Below are 20,614 nucleotides of genomic sequence, written 5' to 3'. Positions count from 1 at the left end.
GGGAAAGGCAAAGAGAGGTTCAAATGAATGGCAGGCAGGAAGCCACCAGCATGACGCGAAGTAGAAGAAAGGGGCAGGTGAAAGATGCTGAGGATGAAGGGTACTGGCAGGCAGATTCCAGAAAAGCTAAAGAATTTATGCTGCATGTCCCAGTGACAAAAAAGCTGACTAAAACAATGTGACTTCAGAATCACCCACAAGCAAAGGAAATAAAATAATAAATGGTGATACGAAGTGTCGGGGGGCAGAGAAGAATTTATGCTCTAAATGGAAGCCCCTCAGAAATGAGCAGCCAATGGCTGCAGAACACCCAACCAGTCACAAAGCACTTTTCCACATGTATCTTCTTATGAACTGATGGCTACAAGGAGCTGAAGCTCTGTATCACTGTGTGTGGATGTGTATTTGTGGAAAATCCATCATTCAGACAGACCAGTTTTCCCCCTTCACTCACTCAAAATTCAGGTCTGCCAAGGGACTGGGCATCATATCACTAGCAATAACCAAAGCCAACCTGCAACTCCACGTCTCCTAGAGCAGATCATCTAGAATCCACACACCCGGGCCTACTTAAGGCCATGTGAAGTGAGCCTTGTAGCCACTGTGACTCCTGACTTTCCAGAGACTTGGCCCCATGAAGGGCATAGACAGGAAAAAGCAACCAGAAGATGCAATGAATGGGTATGTGCTTTCTTTTTTTAGGGGAAAGAGCAAACATAGCATTAGCCATGCTGAAACCTAGTAAATATTTTTATGACCCAGTGGTGAAGTTTTAGCAAGACTGACTACTGCAAACTGGGAGGAAAAAACAGGCCAGAAGATGGAGCTGCTCAAGTTTCCCAGGGGGAGGGTGACCAGCACACACCAAGAGGGTCACTGGTTTCCAGAATCAATAAAACCTTCATAGATGGAAGTCCACCTGGAACTGCTATAGCCAGAGCACAGAAACGAGAATTTAATCATACGGAGATTCCTCAGAAAACTTGAAATGGAACCACCATTTGACCCAGCTAACCCACTCCTCAGTCTATACCCAAAGGACTTAAAATCAGCATACTATAGTAACGCAGCCACATCAATGTTCATAGCAGCTCAATTCACAATAGCTATACAGTGGAAGCAATCTAAATGCCCCTCAATAGATGTATAGATAAAGAAAATGTGGTATATAAACATGATGGAGTATTACTCAGCATTAAAAGAGAATAAAATTATGGCATTTGCAGGTAAATGGATGGAGCTGGAGAATATCATGCCAAGTGAAGTAAGCCAATCCCCCAAAACCAAAGGCGAAGTTCTCTCTGATAAGTGGATGCCAATTCATAATGGGAAGCGGGAGGCATGGGAAAAATAGAGGAACTGTGATCAGGCAAAGGGGAGGGAGGGTGGGGAGGGTGCATGGGGGCAGGAAAGATGGTAGAATAAGATGAGACATCATTACCCTAGGTACACGTATGACTGTACGTATGTTAAGACATTATATCATGTACAACCACTGAAATGAAAAGTTGTGCTGTAATTGTGTACAATGAATCAAAATATATTCGGCTGTCATATATAACTAATTAAAATAAATTAATTGGAAAAAAATAATTTAATCACATCTCCTGGGAAAGAAAAAAATATAGTGGGTATTCTGAGGAGCAAGTCAGGGAACAGAACCTTGCCCTTTCCTCCCAGGACTTAAATTCATGTTGGAGGAGGCAAGCAAACTAGATCACATGGCTGCACTAAAAGCTACCAAGACTGGGCCAGTAGAGGTGATCACATCAGACCCAGCAACCCTAGAGAGAATCTGTGGCAGTTAAGAGCCTAGCAGATTGCCCAATTCAGGGCAGCTGGCTCACTGTCGACTGACTGGGGTAAGGGGTGCATGCTGAGCCCAGCTAATGAGACACTCTAACAGAGAGAATGGTTATGGAAGGCAGCTAGCTGCAAAGGCACAGAACACTGTGGTCCACAGCACAGCACAGCAAGCCACGGGTCAGTGAGTCCAGGCAGGTGAGGTTCCAGGCCTGGGCCATATCTCTGGCTGCACACATACCAAATGCTTCTGCTTTTCTAGAGCTGCTGTGCTCTTCACCAGCCAAACCAGCATGGGCAGAGACTTAACCCAGGTGTGTGCTGGAGCTGATTCCCATCAGTCCCCTCTGAAAGCTCCTGGTGACAATTTTGGGAAATTTGGGAACCATTATTAAAAATTAAATGACATAAATGTAAAATAAACACAAAACAAAGGAGACACATAACTCAAAGCTTAGCATTTCTTGCTTATTTTACCTTGTTTTTTGAGGTTATTCATGATATTTGCATTGGTATAGAGAAAATGGTATGCCACAGAGTATCTCCAAATCCACAATCAGTGAGACTATGTTAGTGGCATGAAATCAAGTGCGAGTATTTACACCATGAAAATGGGCAAACACTGAAGGCAGGGCTTGACTTCATGACTTCTGAACCAAAGAGTTTGCAAACTTCTAAGCCATATCCATAACGATGTATTTGTTTACTCTTTAAAAATCTGTATATTGTTTACTGAGGTAATATTCACATTAACATAATATTAACCACACAAAATTTTATTGGAACAGTCATGTTCATTAGTTTTCATATTGTCCATGGACACTCCTATGCTACAAAAATAGAGATGAGACATAGACGTTTTTGCTGTATGGCCTGCAAAGCTGAAAATATTCACTATCTGGCCCTTCACAGAAAAAGTTTGTCAATTTCTGGGATTTAGACTTAAAAGTGATAGAGGAAGTGTTGTTAATAATGAAGACTAAACCTAAGTATATCGTGCCTGAGGCTGTTATGCTGAAAATAACACAAATGAAATATCCTTATAGTATATGAAAATTAATACGCAATTCAGAAAAACTATCATCTGACTCGTTAATATAAACAAAACATCCATTCACAGTCATTACCTCAGACTACACTCATAAGTTGACAGAAAGAGCTCAGCAAAAACAAAAGCAGTTGGTAAGGAACAACTGGCTGTGTGGAATTAACAATAAAGGAATGTCATATATCCACTATTATTTGTAGACTATATGTTACCCATCCTCTAACAGTAAAATCTACAAAATGATGTGTACACATTGGATTTCTGTATCTATGAATACACATTCAAGTAAGTGTGAATTCAACCAATGTCAGATTGGAAAATTTTTTCATCTGTAAATATATGCAAATTTTTTGATGATTATTTCTTAAACAATATAACACAACTATTTTCATAGCATTTAAATTATGTTATAAAGTCACCTAGAAATGAAGAATAGAGAGAATGTGTGTAGGTTATATGTAAATACTATGCCATTTTATAAGACTTTCATATCTGTGGATCTTAGTATACATGGAGAGTCTGGAACCAATTGAAGGAATAACTGCATACATATATTTGTGCATACTTTTTTTCATTTGAGCTTTTTTTCATGGAGCATAACTTGTCAAGCATGCACCATTCACACCACTGGCCACACCGAAGTATATGCATCATGTAATTAAAACTTCATTATTTTGAAGTGCTTGAAATAAAAATTTGAATAAAATTAAAATCATTTGCATTACTGTATTTCAACAATAAACATAAATGAAAAGAGGGAAGAATCTTGATTCTTTACATGTGCCAACTCATAAGTTTTAAAATGTTTACTAAAAAAGGCTGTTTTATTTCCTCCTCATGCAAACAAAATTTCTTCACATCAAATCTCAAAATCAAGCAAAACAAATAAAGAAAACAAGTTTTTCATCCTAACATATAATAGTGTTCATGGACATAAAATACTCTTCTTAAAAAAAAAAAAAAAATCAATGTTATTTCAATAATGCTATTCAAGTACAAGCCCAGTATTTTATATGTTCCCTAACACTTTGTAATTTATATATATATTTGGGGGAGTACTGGGGATTGGACTCAGAGACACTCAGTCACTGAGCCACATCCCCAGCCCTATTTTGTATTTTATTTAGAGACAGGAGTTGCTTAGGTGCCTTACTTTTGCTGAGGCTGGCTTTGAACACCTGATCCTCCTGCCCCGGCCTCTTGAGCCACTGGGATTATAGGCATGAGCCACTGCACCCTGCTCTTATAATTTATACTGAAGAAATGTTAATGCATGTGTTTTTTCCTATCACTCCCATCTCCACTTGACCCAGTACACTGTGCAGGCACCATCATTTCCTGTGTATGTCGTTCCATGAAAGAGGACAGAAGCAGTATCGGGCTTTGAACATGGGTGGCTGGGAGAGGCCTGAAGGAGTTCTGCCATCACAGAGCAGGAGGGAGAGGGATTCAAATTAAGATGAGAAAATAAGTGTGTGTCCAAATTCTGAAGGATCTGCAGATAACGACAATAAGGAGCAGTGGTGTCTGTTCTAAGGGTATGGAAAACCAAGGAAGGACGAAAATTGACAGAGTGGTGCCATTTGGTTATTGGTCCCAGCAGGAGATAGCTAAAAGCTTGAGGACAGAGAACACACGCTTTGGTGGCAAGTTGCTGGGACTTCAGGTGGGCTGAATGACCAAGGACTGAGGAAGGCAGGAAGCAGGAATGACCCAGGGTGTGCGGCTCTGCTGCCTAAAATGGAGAGAACCCATGACCCAGGGTGTGTGGCTCGGAGTCCAAGTCCATCCTCTGAGAACACAAAGAACCTGTCTGGTAAATTTGACTAGAATCAAGCATACACACCACTGCTCTGTACCCTCTGAAAATGCACCAGAGAGGAAATAATCCTATCCACAGGCTATGGCACACAGAGATCTGCAATCCGCTCCACGGCAGATTGCTCTCAATAGTTCTCAAGTGCTCTTCAGGTGAACCAGTCTACTTTTATTTTCTTTTTCTTCTGTTTTTTTTTTTTTTTTTTTAAACAGTTCAATCAAAAGGACAATGTACTGAGAGGGAGGAGGGAACCAAACAACAACCCAGCTGGTCCCTACTGCTTCAACTAACACAAATGCTTTGTATTTTACCCCCATTCTCATTTTTTGCCTATTCAGATGGCCTGTCCATTTTTCTAGATAGCCTTCAGAGTCATCCCTCACGGCTCTATGCCATTCAATTCTGTGGATGTACCATGTTCCTTAAGCTTCTCTCACACCACTTAATTAATAACATGAATAACGGTTATTATCCAATTATATCCATCAACATTATTATTTAAAAGTATCACATCTATAAGTAAACTTCCAGGAGTAAAATTACTGGGTCAAAGAACATGAACATGTCTATGCCTCTTGCTACATAAACAGTTTCCAAAAGGGTGACAGTAGCTCTGAACTCCTACCAGCAGGGTAGCATGGGGGTAAGTGGGTGGGGTAGGAGATGGGTTGGGAGATACAAAATAGCCATGGGCTGGCTAAGGTCCAGTCTTGATTATCTGCCAAAGTCATTCTTCCCACATGTTTAAGTACAAAGCATATTTTCTGAGTATTAATTACATAAACATTTTTCTGTCCATGGTCTCTGAGATCTTGTGATAATATTAATTTTGAGCATGTTCTCCACATGAGGACATTGCTTTATAAAAGCAATTTCACACATGCAAATTTCTAGTTTGATCATCCCTGTCTGTAACTGCAGCACAGAGATTTGGAAAAGTCTAGGCGTGGTTTAAACCTGACTTCGAGTTTCAACCTAAGAATCTCTTCCAAAGAAAGTGTGCATTTCCTTCCTTGAGTCTTTGATTTTGCTCCACAACCCAAGTCTTCCTGGTTTCCCCACAGGGGAGCTTTTAGAAATGAATAAAAATTATGCAACTGTTGGGTAACTGTTCACTGCTGATACTAAAGGAAAAGACTACCACTGAGAAAGAACAGCATCTCTGAAAATCAAAATTAATTCTCTTCCTGGGGAAAAGTGAGGAAGGGGCTTATACATGCCTATGTGATAGCATGAAACTTCCCTTGGGACACTGTTTACTTTGGTGGGATAGGAATTCTCCTTCCTTTACAGAAGACAATGCTGATGTGCAAATATTTGATGTGATTTGTCCAAGGGCACACAGCTGAGAGACAAGAACTACAGAGATCCAAACCGAGGTCTAATTCTGAAACTCTGCACATTACATACTTTTCTTTTTTTTTTCCCTGTCCATCTTCTTTTATTTGGGGACTTTCAGTTGGTGCTAAGCCCCATTCACCAACCTACACTTAAGGGATAAGAAGATTCTCTTCTTCCCCACAAGACCAAATGGCTGGAGCCTACTTGTCTCAGAGGACCCATCATCTCAGAGAAACCATGTCTAGCTGGGGAGGGAACAGCAGACCCTTTGCATACTCATGCCAGCCCAAGCACAACCTCCTCCCAACTTCTCAAGTGGAAAAACACTGCATGCCTCAAGTTCTGCACAAAGCACAGATAACTAAGGCCCTAGAAGTGCACTGTTCAACTCAGGGTGTGGGGGGAAGACAGTAGCTTTACATGTACCCTCTTCTCTCTGCAGTGGGCATCAGTGGAGCCTCACTATGAAAGCAAAGGCTTTCAGAGCAGACAGAGCTGGATCAGTTCCTAGCTGTGCAGTGGTCAGTCACTTTACCTCACCAAACCGCAGTGTCTTTATTTATAAAATGGGCTAACTCCTAGCAGAGAGAGAAAGAGTTAGAGTTGTTATTGTCCTCATTACCATTTCTGTCATGGTCAAAAGATAAAAGTTCTCACAGAGTGATATCTCTAATAAAGATTTACATCAAGGATGTTAGGCACTTTGTTCATTACATGGAATTGGTCACTAGATTTAATAAGATCCAGGCCCCCCAGGCTTGGGAAAAGAACTCCATCCTGCAGGTCTATTAATCACTGATGAGGTTATTCTGCCGTGGATCATTGCAACTGCATGACATTGAAGATGACAGGGAGACAATACCAGTTCCCCCATGAGCTGAGTGACTACACAGAAGCCAGGCATTGTGACATGCACTCAAAACATCTTACACTAGCAGGTGACAACACCATCAGCTCCATGTCACAAATAAAGAGACTCAGGCTTGGAGACATTAAGTGATGCATTCCAAGATCACCTGGGTGGAAGCAACTGAGGAGGACCAGAAGCTTCCTTCCATGCTGGGGTTTGGAACCCTCTTCCAAGGGTAATTCCTAGCCTGAGGAAAAGGAAGAAGCATGTTCATGCCCATACTTCACCAAGACAGCAAGTCCTGCCCACAGCCTCAGGAATACCCAGACACAATTGAACTGGGCAACATACACAGGACAGGCTCACTGCTTACATGGATTTCATGTCAGAGGTTCTGAGAGATCCAATGCACCACGGGAGGAACACAAAGGCTGAAGTCTGGAGAGTGCCAAGCAGCCATTACAGGAATGGTGAGCATCCTCCAGGGGACCTGCCAAGTCCAGTCATCCCAACTCAACACTCGTGAGCCGAGTGGTTGCCCTGCCCAGGATCCATTAAACCTTAATTCTTACACAAAACCTAACTCATTCTTCCCAAGTTAGGCATGACTTGGTTCCTCTATAGCTTAAAGTAAGAGATGAACATGTATCCACTGATAAACTGGTTACTGACCCTAACAGAATGCATGGGCTCACTGTGCACCAGCAAGAAAAGAACCAACCCGCTCCTTGCCTTCAAGGAGAATTGGGGAAGGGGGACAATGTATATGCCAAACAGGTTAAGACAGTGCTGTTGATAGCTTTCTCGGGATAGTTGACACTGAAGGAAAAGAAGGAAAAAGGGAAAGAAAAGTGGAAGAAAAGGAGGGAGGGTGGGCAATTAGGTGGTGGCACATGAGCAAGTCAGGATCTGATGAGCTCCTGAACGTGGCTGGAGCAGGAGGGAAAAAAGAGGCTGTCTGCGCCAGAGCCTGGGGAATAACGTGCTTGAATGATTCTATCCAGACTCTTGGCTGCAACCAACTGAAAAGCCAGATTATCTGGGAATAAATGACAAAGGAAGACAGGGGCTCACTTATTTTAAAGTTCAGGCAGAGCTTACCTCTGACTAGATGGGTCACAGGGATTTAACATTCCCCACCTTCTGGGCTGGACTGACTCCTGAGCCAGCTGTCTCCAAGCAGCAGACCCCAGTGGCAAATAGCTCACATCCTTTCCCATTTAGGTATCCCCCAACTCCACCAGCAAAGTGCTACAATTTTCACAGGGTCACAGATCCATCCCTAAATCAATCACTGACCAGGAAGATGCAGCCCCATGATTGACTACATTACTAACTATCCAATGGCACAAACTGGAGGGAGGGTAGTTCTTAGGAAAACCAAGATGGCATATACCAGGAAGGCAAAAGGAACTGGCTAGGCTGCTCACCCCCATCCCTGTGCATTATTAGCTACCACAGATGTCAGTACCCAATACACTTTAGGAAAGGCACCACACTCTGTTCTCAACAGCCTTCTTAAATTGCAGTATTTACATCCTCCTGAGAAAACAAAGGCGGCAAACCTAACCTTATCCAAGGTTCCAGAGTGAATAACAGAGTCAAGATTCCAATTCAGTTCTGTCCAAGTCTTCTACCAAAGAGAAAGACTATCTACCCCACCATAAGGCGCATGCAGTGGTGCAAGCCTGTCATCTCAGAGACTTAAGAGTTGCCCTGGCAACTTAGCAAGACCCTGTCTCAAAATAAAAAATAAAAAGCGTGGGGATATAGCTCAGTGGTAAAGCACCCCTGGGTTTATTCCTCAGAAATGCAACACACACACACACACACACACACTTACTTTTCCATTATATACCATTTAGAAAGAGCTGAGACTATCCAGTGAAGAACAGGACCCCATCAGAGGAAGTGAAACAACCCAATCTAGGTTTGCAGACACCATGTCTGACACTGGAAAAGAAGAGGTATAAAGGGAAGGACATGGACTACCCTCATTCTGTGCCCTCTCTGCAAGATCCAGCTTGAAGGAAAGGGGAAGCACAGGATGGCTATAGGGTAACCCACAGCTTTGTGGATAAGCATGATGGACACAGACCAACATGCTGAGGGCAGGAGTAAGAAAGGCACACTCAATTTGAAGTGAGCTGCTTGAATGCCCAACATGGGATGCATTGCTGGAAAGCCTATTACCAGGCGCCATGGAGCCAGGACTCTGAGAGCACGTGGAGAAAGCCTCTCAGGTCCAAGGAGGATGCAGTGTAGTGCTGGGCAAGGCAAAATCTCAGAGGGAAATAGAAATCACTGGAAGCGGGTGTGGCAAGAACTGTAAGGCCAATGCAGCAAGATGCAAGGGACCAGGGGTCGAGTACCACTCATTAGGCTGCATCACTGCTACTTAGTTGGTTCAGCACCAACCCCACAGCAAGCACAGAACCAGGAAGACAACTTAAGAGTGACAAACACAGAGCCAAGCATGGTGGGGCACGCCTGTTATCCCAGCAGCTCAGGAGGCTGAGGCAGGAGGATTGTGAGTTCAAAGCCAGCCTCAGCAACAGCGAGGCACTAAGCAACTCAGTGAGACTCTGTCTCTAAATAAAATACAAAATGGGGCTGGGGATGTTGCTCAGTGGTTGACTATCTCTGAGTTCAATCTCTGGTACCCCCCCCCCAAAAAAAAAGTGAAAAACGTAAGAGGCAAACTGGTGCCTGAGGACAATTCATCTGATAAAGTAAATGATGCCACTTCCTATTTCCCAACTTAGTGGAGTCCACTGCGCAGAGAGAGAAAACCTTGTCAGCGGTGTTAACACAGGAGTGGAATCCCCAGAAAGAGAAGCAGGCAACTACCCAGCCACACCCCCTAACTCCTCAAGAGGATGGCAGCATGCTCAGAGAGGTAATGCTCAAGTCTTCTACTGTAGCATCTGCTGCAAATACAACCTGTCAAACGCACCAGATTGCTGGAGACGCCCCAATCCCTTCCCACCAGAATTCTCACCCTTTCCATGCTACTGTCTGTGGTTGCCTGGGAGCACCTACTGTTTGCCTGCATAGCAGACCCTGCTTCTTCTGGAAACTTTCCAAGAATATTGCTACTTTCTTACAAGGACCCCCTCAAACCCCCTCCAAGCTGAGGCAGAGTGCTGTCCAGGAGTTTCAACATGAGAGTTTTTTCTCTACAATTGCTTAGCCTTCAGGTCAGAACCTAGAGCTGCTGTCTCTTATGTGGTGTTCTCTCTCTCTCTCTCTCTCTCTCTCTCTCTCTCTCTCACACACACACACACACACACACACACACACAAACACAAACACCTGAATACAAAATAGACCATTTTTTCCCCCACCTCAATTTCAATCCCAAATAGCATTTTGGGAAATGGTTACACGCATTTGCAGAAAACTTGCAAACACTGGAAAAGCAAAGCTGACGCTATGCCCTTCAGGATGAAGTTAGGCTCCTGCACCCAATGGCTTATTTCTCTCTTGTCATCATTTTCAAAATGTGAACTTAGATGCCTGAAAAGACACTCCTTTTAAAACAGAAGTGATGGTATAGTACGCATTCACAAACCTTTTTCTGAAAGACCAGCCTAACAGTCAACATGTGGCGCACTTCTGTCACTGCCAGCCTGCCAACATTTAAGAAAAGGGGGAACAGTCCCTACCTTTATGTGCTCATTAACCTCAGGGAAGAAGCCAGGCCCAGAAATTTAGATAGCAGCTTCTGGCTACCCAGGTTCATCAGTGGGAGGGGACACACAAGAGGAAATGAGTAGACAATCAGACCCAACCAGACCTCCTGGGCCTCAACCAGAGCCCATAAGCCTGGATAAGCTATAGCTCTTGCCTAGTTTACCCCATGCCCTGGTGGGGGGCGGGTTTGGAGGCTCATGTCACCTGACCATGCCTACTATAGTGCCTCCCCAAACAGGCCAGTTTTAGGCAGTTCTTAAGCCTCAGGAGAGATTGTCAGTCAAGGTGAAAACACCTTGCAAGACACTTCTCAGTCCATGATGAGTTCCAATTCTGCAACCCAAAAGCATCTGTGTTAAGACAAATTAACAAAAAGGTACCCAAGGGTGACTACAGGCAAATTCAGTCTGCGGTTCACTTGGAACAGAAGCACTGAGACATCCACAGTGTGACCAAACACCAACCAAACCACCCTGTTACTTAACCCAGACCTTACATTTCATTTGCTCCTATTTTGCCTTCTTGACGCAACTCCTCCAGGCCCAGCACTGGGCCCAACTATTTGCTGTCGATATCACATTGGAGAAATGATTAAATCAGCACCCACCCAGGGATATCAACTCCAATATCCCATCAACTGCTAATAGGACCTTTAGGGCTCTCAGGGACAACCTCCTTAGCTAATTTAATCAAAGCCCAGCGAAGGCACAAGGGGCCTTCTGGGAAGGAGTCAGGAAGATGTTTAATGAGGATGCAGAACAACCTGAGATCAGTGACAATCAGCTCCTTGTGTCTAAGCTATCCCACATAGCACAGGGCTATGCGACTGAATGAGCCACAGAATTAGTAAAGGAAGTGAAGAGAGACGCTTTGCCTGCAACCAGCTAACCAAATGCCAAAGAAACAATGTGAGCCAATCAGCCAAAAGGGTAAACTGTTCTTATTTGATATACCTACACATCAGTACCACAGGCTCCTCAATGGCTTTCCCTCACATCAGCAGCTCAGGTTGAAGTGGCCACATCTTCCCTTCCAAAGAGAACCATCAAGTAAGTGGCTACTCAGTGAGTCCATTTGACTGGAGGTATGGGTAGGGAACAGAAAAACATGCTATCTATACTGAAGGTCCTACCACCAGGGCCACCAGGACATGGCAAAGGACTGCCAGGCCACTGACTAGTGTCCTTGTATGGGCCCCAGTCATAAGTGCCTGAGTCCTATCAGTAACTCTCCAAATGCTGGTGTTTGCAGAGTCAAGGCCAGCCACAACCAACCACCTCAAAATCACATTGCATACAGCACAGGAATCACCCTGCAGTAACCATGGATGTGGCCTGGAGAAAGCAGCATCCCACATTCTGGCCTTAGCAAATGAAAACACAGAGTGTGTATGTTCAGAAATCTCATGTTTTGTCACAAGAGCGAAAAAGGGGGCCAAGGACAGAAGGTAGAGGTAGGACCCCTTAGCCCCCATCCTTTGGCAGTACTGGGGATGGAACCCTGCGCCTTGCATATGCTAGCTAGCCAAGTGTTCTACCACTGAGCCACACCCCAGCCTCGAGGCAGCATTTGAACAGTAACTCCAGGGATGATAGACTGGCAGGGAACTCAGCTCAAAGACCATCTTCTCTGTCAGGGGTAAAAGGCCAGTCAAGAGTCAAAAAGGAAAAACACCTCACACCTCTTTCTCAGCTAGTTTAAGAGGAAGCACAGAATTTTTCATGGACAGTCTGAATGTCTCTTCAAAACCCAAAGAGCTACAAAATCCAAAACTTTCTGAGCACCAAAACAAGACTTAAAATTTTTGAATTTTGCATCTTTTCAGATTTCTAAGTGTTTCTGTTGTTGCTTTCATGACAACCAATAGACAATGTAAAATTCCAAAATCTGAAAAACTCCCAAGAAACACTTCTATTCTCAAGCATTTTGGATAAGGAATACTCAACCTATGCAACTTTCTTTCTAGCTTGGATTAAAATGTCCCATAGATAAATCTGGTATAAGGATCTGGCCCAGGCAGGAAACTGGACTACTTGCACTCCATGTACCCACAGACATCTCACAGGTGACATGGGAGGCAGCCAGTAGGTGGGCCAAATTCCGATCCCAGGTTGATTCCTTCTAGCCCTATGTCCACTGAACCTTTTTCCTTATCAGTGCCTGCCTCCCATTTTTATATTTTGAATGCACATGAAGTACTGAATACTGCCAACACCGAGGACCTGCTCAGTTAGCAAAGATAAGCCATTTCCAGGCCAGCCTCATTCACATCGAGATCAATAAGCACATGAGTATAGACATGCTGTGGAAGTTCTATACATTTGGGGAATAACTCATGCTCCATTATTAAGAAGCCTGCAATTCCATGGAAAATGATATTGACAAGACCTGTAGTCAAGCCAGGCATGGCAGCACATGCTAATGGTAGTCTCAGCTACTTGGCTGAGGCAAAAAATTGACTTAAGCCTAGGAGTTTCAGGCCAACCTGGGCAATACATGAGACCCCATCTATACACCTGCCCCCAGCAACACCAATAAACATCTGTTGTGTCAGCAGGAATATTGAATTGTGTACTTATAGAGACTGAACTTGGGGCCTTGCACATGCTAGGCAAGAACTCTACTACTGAGCTATATCCTCAGGTCTTTTTGAGACAAGCCACCCAGTACCATATTTAGACTCAGTGTTTCTGTCCCTCATCTGTGACAAAAATTCCTCCCTAGTCCCTAAAATGAAGATGGAACACCTCTCTTTAGGAATGAAGAACCAATCAGATGTTACATAGGCACATAACAAATACCCAATAAAACACAGCTGTCCACCTTACTTTATGACTGCTGCTGCCCAGCAGAGGAAACCAATGATAGCACACAGGACTCCATGCCTACCTGATGAGTTCAGAGGGAACCTTCTGATAAGCCACTTAAAGCTTTCCAAGATTCATTTGCCTTCAATGGATGAATACAGGAAACTCTGTCGAAGTCCATGTAGCATTCAGAGGCCTTTAACCGCATCTGCCCAGCAGTCCTTGAGAAGTAAATCCCCAGAGGGCAGCTGGCACATCATCTACCATGATCCTTCACCTTTTAACAGGCTCTATACAGAACCACACAATCTCTGGGAACCCAGAAGGCCCCAGAGTCCAAGGTTCTAGAGGGAGGTCCCTCCTCATCTGGTGGCCTTGGAATGTCTGAAGCCAGCTCTGACAATAATCTAGGATGTCCCCAAGTGCAAAGGGGCTTTCCTTGCAAAAATTCCCTCCTTCCCCACCCTAGGTTTACCCCTAAGGGCCACTCAGAGGGTACAACAGCACTTCAAATACTGCAAACCTTAGGGCCAGCTATTTGGGAAGCTGAGGCAGGAGGATCATTTGAGTTCAGGACCAGCAAGGGCAACAGAGAGATCCTGTCTCACAAAGCAAAAACAACAAAAACCCCCAAACCAACACCTCAAATCCATCCCAGGCCCTTCACATTTTCTTGGGGGCAGATGCCTCAGTTGGACTCACAGAGCTTGACATTTGTGAGCTCCCCATTCCATGGCTAAGAGGACTACTCGATGAAATGCCAGCTATTCCTTCCAGTTCTGTTTCCCTCATACCACAGACAAACCAAGAGATGATTACCTCCACCAGCATATAGAACTTCTCATTCTGAACTCACAAATGATGGAACATTCCAGAAAGCCATTTGAGGCTCTTTAGAATGCAGAATTATGTTCAAAGACAACACAGGAAAAACCATTCCATTTAGACTCAGGAGCTGCAGACCTGTCAGGCTGTCCCTGTCCCCACACTACCTCACAACGTTCACACACTCTTATTTCTGCCCTCCTCCCTGTGAGGCTCCAGGTCCATAGAGGGCAGGGTCTGGTGTCTTCAGGTCTGCATCTTCCACACTCAGCATCACAGTCACTTGCTAGAAGTCTATTCAACTACTGAGCCATCCTTTTCAGTTTTACTGCATTTCTCCATAAATAGCGTATATCCTTTGGTGATGCAGAGAACTCCATGGCCTGAAATTCACCGGGAAATACTTTTAAACAGAACACAGAACACTGGTAGGTTTTCCTTACTCAGGAAATACCCCCCCCCCCATTTCAAGGGATCACCACACTGGATCTACACATATGCCCCAAGAGTGAAAGGAGTGATTTCGGAAGGGTGCCCCAAGCACGGATGCTAGCAAGGCTACCCTGAAAAAGCACTGCCTCAGTTGCCAACTGCCAAACCACAAACTCAGTCACCCATTCTGACAACTAGCACTGGGCCCCAAAGGAACCAGGTAGACTCAGGGCAGCCCACCCTCATGAATAAAAAGAAGAAGCATGACACAGGACCTGGCTTCCAAAAGGAGGAGACAGGGAGCAAGCAGGAGGCCCCCACCACTGAGCCACAGTCTTCTAGAAGTCAAACTGTAGCCCATTCTAGATAATCTTCACAAGGACAGATAAGAACAGCAGCCCCCTGAGCCTAACCCTGAAATTGACACCATTGAGGTGTGCATCTTGAGCCCAGGAGCCAAGGTAATTACTGGTCCCTTTTTATATCTGTATCCAGGACAAACTTTCCTTTCCACAGGCTGGTCTTGGGATAGTCCTCTAGGCCTCTGGGACCTCTAGCCAAGGCAACATACTCAGAAATTTCCATGAGAATAGATTGTTAAGTCCACCTTTTCAGGGACAGAATGAGTCACAAACAAGGACTTACACCTGTTTCCCAAGCCACACTTGTTACTTCCCTATTTCCTGAAGTCGTAAACAGCACACTGCTCTTCTAACACACGCGGCCATGGTATAGAAAGCAAAGACAGGAATGTCATGAATTTGGGAAACTGGGGAGATCAGGCAGAATTCTCATGCCTAGGTTTCATGTCCTCTAATATGCTTAAGAAGTCAGAATCAACAGTCTTTAATTTTATAGTTTATATGATTTCTTTTTTGGGCAGGATGGATGGCATTTTAGGTTAACATTAAAAATGCTATTGCTGGACCTGGAGTGGTGGTTCATGTTAATTCCTGCAACTTGGAAGGCTGAGGCGGGAGGAGGTTTTAGGCCAGCTTCAGCAACTTAGTGAGACCTTGTCTTAAAATTAAGAAAAAAAAAAAAAAAAGGTGTGTGGATGGGTGGGGGATGCTGGGGATGTGGCTCAGTGGTTAAGTACCCCTGTGTTCAATCCTTGATCCCCCCCCCCCGCCAAAAAAAAAAAAAGAGCTATTGCCGGACATGGTGATATACCCCCTGTAATACCAGCAACTGGGGAAGGTAAAGCAGGTGGATTCCAAGTTCAAGACCAGCCAGGGCAACTTAGTAAGATCCTGTCTCAAAATAAAAAATTAAAAGGGAATGTAGCTCAGTGGTAAAAGCACTGCTGGGTTTAATCCCCAGTACCAGGAACAAAGAAAGGAATTAATTTAAAAGTACTATTCTTCTTTTTTTTTTTTTGGTGGTGGTATAAGGATTGAACCCAGGGGCGCTTTATCACTGAGCCACATCCCCAGCCCTTTTTTATATTTTATACAGGGTATTGCTTAGGGTGTTTTATATTTTATTAGGGTATTGCTAAGGCTGGCTTTGAACTTGTGATCGTCCTGCCTCTGCCTATTGAGCCTCTGGGATTACAGGTAAGTACCCCTGCACCTGGCAAAAGTGCTATCATCCTGAAGCAGAAAGTAAAGCAAGAACACAAGACTCATGAAAAATCTCACATTGGTCACCATGATACCGCTCAGGACACTCTATGACAAAGACCTTAAGATGCTCAAAAGATAGGTCACCTAGTATCCTCATCCTTCTAGATCTATCACAGGTAAATCTAATCCAAGTTCTAATCTCATATAGGTCTTCCTTACTCAGGAAATACACCCAGCCCATGAAATCACTACATCAGATCAACACGTGTGCCCTCACAGTGAAAAGGCGCAGTATGGAAAGGGTGCTTGAGAGGCACTAGCACCCTATCAGGGCCACTATGAAAATGCACTGCCTCCCCACTTTTCTTGCCCCCCAACATGTCTCTTCTTTTTTCCATCTCTCAACAGCAACATGATAGTGTTTAGGGTCACAAACATTGTTATTTAATAATTCTGGGTAAGTCCCTAACTTTGAGTTGGTCACCTCGTTTTGAGCCAGTTACCTGACGTTAAGAAACAACAGCAACTTGTCCTCTTGTGGTCATGGGAGACACTCATTGAATGGCCCCTAATATTACTATAATGTTGGCTTCCACACTTGCCAAGGGGGGAGACCGGTTTTACTCCATCTCCCTTTGTAGGACTGTTGGGAGGAAGCAGAACACTCTTGCTAAGATGCCATACAAATTAATGTAAAGTGTCCACTTCTCTTTAGAAATCTGTGATTTGAGAAAGTTCACACAATACACCTTATACAGTTATTTAAAACAAAAAAAACCTCTAGAATGATTCAAGCCAGCCTCTGCTACCACTTCCAGAATCTCATCCTGGGTCTGGAATAAGTACACCAGTTCCCAGTCCTACTCTGCAGACAAGGAACCCGCAGGGCATCTGAGACAAGCAATGTCTTAACCTTCAGATTCCTAGGTAGGAAAATGACCCTTCTTGCAAGTCTTTGCGAGCCCCTTGCTTACCTCCTTTTAGTTACTGATCCCTGCAGGCTATGAGGAATAAAGGAGCTTCTGAGATTTCCTGCTCCAGAGCCTGACAGTAGGGAAGCAACAATATTGATATCAAAAGCTATGCAAGTCCCTCTTCTCAGCAGAACCTTCTCTGGTCTCTCACTGCTCTAAACAGAGAGACACACACCTTCATCTAGCAAGCCCTGCCCTGTGCTTTCTTAGCTGTTCAAAGGTATGCAGGATACCCTCCACTGTCTCTGTCCAGCCATTCCTTGAAAAGCTAAGTCTTTCAACCATAACATGACATCTATGTTCCCCAGTTTTACAGAGATTTCCAGTCACCTGTGAGTCTTTCATTCTCCCCAAGTTCTGCATTAGAATATTCCACAAGTAGACTTCAGGACACATAGCAGTCACCAGGACTTTTTGGGAAAATGGAGACTCAGATATAGCTCCTAGTATTAGGGCCAAGAGGGCTCCTAGTGTTCAGTCAGTTGAACTAGCAATGCAGAACACAAGCCTAATGCTTCCACTCTGGAAGAAGACAAGAAAAGAAACATCTCTAAGGAATCTGCATTCTATCAGGAAGACAAGGCCTGAATTTTTATGAAATAATGAGCATCTGATGCAAATGGGAACCTAATCACCTGCCAAAGAGACTTCATGGGGGGCTGTCATTTCTGTGCAAAAGTTAGACACACTACTCAACTTCACCCACAATGCACAAAAATTAAGGAGAACAAGTAAAAGCACATTGCTCTTCAGAGAGATTTTCAACACCCTGGAGTAACACACACAGCTAAACGTAAGGCTCCAATTATTCTGAAAAACTCTTAGATGCCTTTTGGAAAGGAGAGTGGAGGATTTACTGTATTAGAGAATGGGCAAAAATTACAAACTCTGAGTCAACTGCTATAGAAATTCAAATACTCCAGAAAATAAAAGTTAGAACAAAAAAGCAGCTTCTTCCTGAGACTCCTTCAGCAAGGAGATGGTCAGTAAGTGACATTATTTTCTGTACTTAACTTTTCAGATACTTGTGGATATTAGTGGCCCAACGCTGATTTTTCAAGCAACAGCTAGGTTTGTTAACCATAATTGCATGCCCATAAAGGTAAGCATTACATGACACAATTCTCTGTTGCTTCTCTCAGAAGACATTTAATTTTAGTGTTGGCTCTTCAACACTGTCCCCGTTTTTTTTTTTTTTTTTTTCCCTTCTTCCTTTTCTCCGTGAACATTTTAAATATGTGTCAATTACCCTGTGCTGGAGTTCATAAGTGGGCAAGGCCGAGAAGAGAACTGTGTGCTAGCACTCTTTTCTCACTGAGCCTAAAGAAATCCAAGAGAAACTGCAGAGAAAGACACTCTGGGCTCTTGGGTCTCCTCCGCCAACAACCATGGACAATCCAAACTCTCTGACCTCCTACCGTTCACTCAAAGTCATGCTCCTGTCAAATGGCACTTAACTATCTTCACAGATGGTCCTACAATGGCAGCATTTAAAGGAGGCACTGCTCACAAAGAAACATTTTCCCAATTCCAGCTACCACCCTTAGGTTAGTAGAGTCTAACCCACACTTATCATTAGAGTCCCCCCAATTAAGCCATATGACACGGGAATTCCAAACCACGAGACATATCCATGGATCTATTCGAATTTAACATTTTTGTACATGCAAAGACACAGGAAATTAAGGTTTGTTTCCTCCTCCTCCTCTCCCTTTCCAACTCTAGGGACCCTTTAGGTTAGAGTCTTACACAACACTGAAATCCCTGAGATCACTGCTTCACCTAATCTACAACATCATGACTGCATGTCAAAGTATCTTCAGATCCCAAGGCTCTCGTAGTTGGCATTAAGGGTCGGTGCTAATGTTTCAGGTCTCACAGTCTCAAAAAAGGAAGCAAGCACATGAAATTCAAGAAATCACACTGCTGGCTCCAAGAAAGAAGCAAAAGTCACCAAGTCTCCTTTCCCACGTCACTTGTTTCATCCCTTAATATTTCAATCTTGGAACTGCAGCAGCACCAGTTACTGCAAAAAGGACCTTCCAGAAGGTTTTATATAGCCTGTGCCTACTCCACCCCCAAAGTCATAACAAAAATGTCTGTAACATTTGTTAAGACAATTACCATCAAGTCAATCTTAATGGGGCCTGAAGATGAGGAATTACTAAGATACAGCAACCACGACCTTACAAAGATCATAACCCCTCAATTTCTACCAAGACTGAACAAATCAAAGTGAATTATTCCAAAAACACCAGAGTAAAGCACACTGCTAAGAATAATCAGCAAACTCATGTAAAGGAAAAGCAAAAGCTCATCTAGTGAGAGAAACCTGAGTTACCTGGCAAGGCCCAAGACAATTTTTTCTTCCATCTCCAGCATGTTAAAAAGTGATCTCAATGGCCACTTCCTGGTCTCCAAGTAAATGCCTGGATACCACTGCATCTTCCTATTGCCCTGCTCCTGCCACAGGGAAAAAATGGCACCTATTGCCAACAAAACCTTGGAGAAAGTATGAAAACATCCTAAGTTTTCCCCTGCACTATTGGAAGGAAGAGGGAGAGGTACTTCTATAAACAGTAGCCTTAGCAATGGGGCACCTGAGAAAGTGACCCCCTGGAGTTAACCCTGAAGGGGTCCACAAACCACCAGGCTAAGACCCCAAGTTGGGGTAAGAAACGATGGAAGCAGAGTTCTTGGGTGAATGGGAGAGAGAACAATCATCTCTAATTCACCACCAAAAAGCCAACCTCTGGCTTGGTCAGGGACGCAATGAGCACTCAGGCCCAGAAAGACAACAGGAAGGATCCCACCCGCCACAGAATCATCTTTCTTAGGTAGTGACCTCAAGAGAGATTTGGCAAAGGTATGTCTAGTCCCAGAACGGAGGAGAAGGTCTCTCTCAAGGGGCCCTGGGCGCCCAGCTAGGGGCAGAGCAGGCGGGTGTTCCCTCCGAAGTCAAGGTGCTTCTAGTCGGGAAAAGAGAAAAAGGACTTCCCTGATCACCCAGAAAGCCGAGACACGGGAGGCACAGGCTCCCCGGAGTCATACCCCGGACACCAGTTGCTTCGCAGTCTTCCTTCCTCCCCTCCCCCCCGCCGGGAAGGCTTCCCGGGGGTCTCGAGTCCCAGGGGTAGGGCAAGGCAGGTGAGCTCCGTCAGGAGCAACCAGGGTCGTAGAGCTGAAGCAGAAGGAAAGGAAAAGCTCTGGCCTCAGTCTTTATCTGCCCCCTTCGCTGAGGCCGCACGGAAGCCTCGGCCTCACGTACCGAGAGCCGCCGGGTTACCCGACTTGCCCTGGGCCCGGGCCTGGGGAGCGAGAGACCGGGATGGCAGCGCCTTTCGGAGGGAGAGGGGCTCAAGGCGAGTCCCCTGAAGCCCTACGGGCGAGGGGCACGGGGAGGGGGAGGGTCCCGGGCCCACGCGGCCTCCGTCCCGGCTTGCGCGGTGGG

At 44.5% G+C, this 20,614-nt stretch overlaps 1 protein-coding gene across 2 annotated transcripts in view; it reads right to left on the bottom strand.

The window, feature by feature from the left end:
• Med26 (mediator complex subunit 26) overlaps positions 1 to 20,614 on the bottom strand; it is a 51,236-nt gene that overhangs the window by 30,318 nt on the left and 304 nt on the right. Inside the window, exon 2 of one of the 2 annotated variants that reach the window (XM_027932440.2) lies at positions 19,505 to 19,626. The exons of the other annotated variant lie outside the window; for it this stretch is intronic. The gene's annotated coding sequence lies outside the window, so the exon portion shown is untranslated. The remainder of the gene's footprint in view (positions 1 to 19,504; positions 19,627 to 20,614) is intronic. 2 annotated transcript variants of the gene reach the window in all.

The sequence above is a fragment of the Marmota flaviventris genome, chromosome 1 (genome assembly GCF_047511675.1).
Source record: "Marmota flaviventris isolate mMarFla1 chromosome 1, mMarFla1.hap1, whole genome shotgun sequence".
NCBI classification, from domain to species: domain Eukaryota; kingdom Metazoa; phylum Chordata; class Mammalia; order Rodentia; family Sciuridae; genus Marmota; species Marmota flaviventris.
Note: the sequence above shows the minus strand (reverse complement) of the source record. Positions and strands in the feature narration are given on the sequence as shown.